Here is a 1963-nt window from a genome sequence, read left to right as displayed (position 1 = left end):
CGGGGCCCGGCAGCCAGGGGCGGAGGAAGGAGGGAGCGGGGACTCAGCTCGCGGGCGGGGTAACTGGGCGGGGCCTGGGGCTGCTGTGAGGGGGGAGGAGCTCACAGACGGGGGCGGGGATCACGGGGAGGGGATGGCAGAGGGGAGGGGCTCCCATAGCGGGTGTAGTGGGGCGGGGCTCACAGAAGGGGGCGGGGCTCACGGGGAGGGGATGGCAGAGGGGAGGGGCTCCCATAGCGGGTGTACTGGGGCGGGGCTCACAGAAGGGGCGGGGCTCACGGGGAGGATGGCAGAGGGAGGGGCTCCCATAGCGGGTGTACTGGGGCGGGGCTCACAGAAGGGGCGGGGCTCACGGGGAGGGGATGGCAGGGCGGGAGGGGCTCCCATAGCGGGTGTACTGGGGCGGGGCTCACAGAAGGGGGCGGGGCTCACGGGGAGGGGATGGCAGAGGGAGGGGGCTCACAGAAGGGCGGGGCATGGCAGAGCTGGGGCGGGGCTCACAGAAGGGAGGGGATGGCAGAGGCTCACGGGGAGGATGGCAGAGGGGAGGGGTGTACTGGGGCAGGGCTCACAGAAGGGGCAGGGGCTCACGGGGAGGGGATGGCAGGGCGGGAGGGGCTCCCATGGCGGGTGTACTGGGGCGGGAGGGGCTCACAGAAGAGGGCGGGGCTCACGGGGTGGGGATGGCAGAGGGGAGGGGCTCCCATAGCGGGTGTACTGGGGCGGGAGGGGCTCACAGAAGGGGGCGGGGCTCACGGGGAGGGGATGGCAGGGCGGGAGGGGCTCCCATAGCGGGTGTACTGGGGCGGGAGGGGCTCACAGAAGAGGGCGGGGCTCACGGGGTGGGGATGGCAGAGGGGAGGGGCTCCCATAGCGGGTGTACTGGGGCAGGTTAAAGGGCAGCGTGGGAAGGGGGGTGTGAAGCCACGTGTTGGCTTTGGGTTGTTTCTTTTTGCTGGTAATTGTGGGGCGTATTTAAGGTCGCTGTGAAAGGTGGGATGGTTTTGCATCGACAGGGATGTTCCAGATCAACCTGTTGCTTGCTCCAGAGTAGGGTGAACAAAGGTCCTGTTTTTATAGGGACAGTCCCGTTTTTTGGGATTTTTTCTTATATAGGTGCCTATTACCCCCACCCCCATCCCGTTTTTTCACAGTTGCTATCTGGTGACCCTACTCCAGAGGGAATTCTGCACCCAAATAAATAAATAAACAATTGCACACGCTATTTTAAAATTCTGCAGGATTCTGCAAATTTTATTTGTCAATGAATAAATGTGGTGGCTCTAGCACAGGGTGGCCAACTTTCTAAGGTGTGAAAACCAGGCACTTGAGCACCAGAATCTCCCCTTGCTCCACCTCTTTCTCGTGAGGCCCTGCCCCTCCCCTCCCCCACTCACTGCTCTCCACCTCCCACCAGGTAATCAGGGCTGCAGGGGTAGATGGGTGACTGGGGCAGAACGGGGGTGGGGGGCGGCAGGCGTTCTCCAGGGGCGGAGGGGTGAGTGGGGAAGGGTAGAGGAGGGGGAGCTGCCAGTACCTCTCCCCACTGGAGGGAGCCGTTCCTGAGTGCTCCTCCAGGCTCCAGCAGCTGCTGCTCTTCCCCTGCCCCACGTGGCAGAGGCTGGTTAGTGCAGATAACCGAACTTAGTGTCCAGTCAGCAGTGCTAACCAGACATTCGACCAGACTTTCCCGTCGAAAACTGTACACCAGGCAACGCTACTCTAGCATGGCAGTGGGGAGTACAGGCCACTGGCTGCACGGAGATTACCCCGCAGCACCACCCACAGACACAGAGGCTACACCCAACCCTGACAGTGCCAGTGCCCGGCTTGCCCCAGAAACACCGCAGGGTCCTGCCCCTCTGCACCAGGTGTGGGTAGACAGGCTCAGCCTGGCAGGATCCAAGTGTGGGGGCTTCCAGGTGTGGGGGAGAGGGTTCTGTATGGGGTAATCGATGCAGGC

The sequence above is a fragment of the Mauremys reevesii genome, linkage group 1 (assembly GCF_016161935.1).
Source record: "Mauremys reevesii isolate NIE-2019 linkage group 1, ASM1616193v1, whole genome shotgun sequence".
In the NCBI taxonomy this organism is placed as follows: Eukaryota; Metazoa; Chordata; order Testudines; family Geoemydidae; genus Mauremys; species Mauremys reevesii.
Note: the sequence above shows the minus strand (reverse complement) of the source record.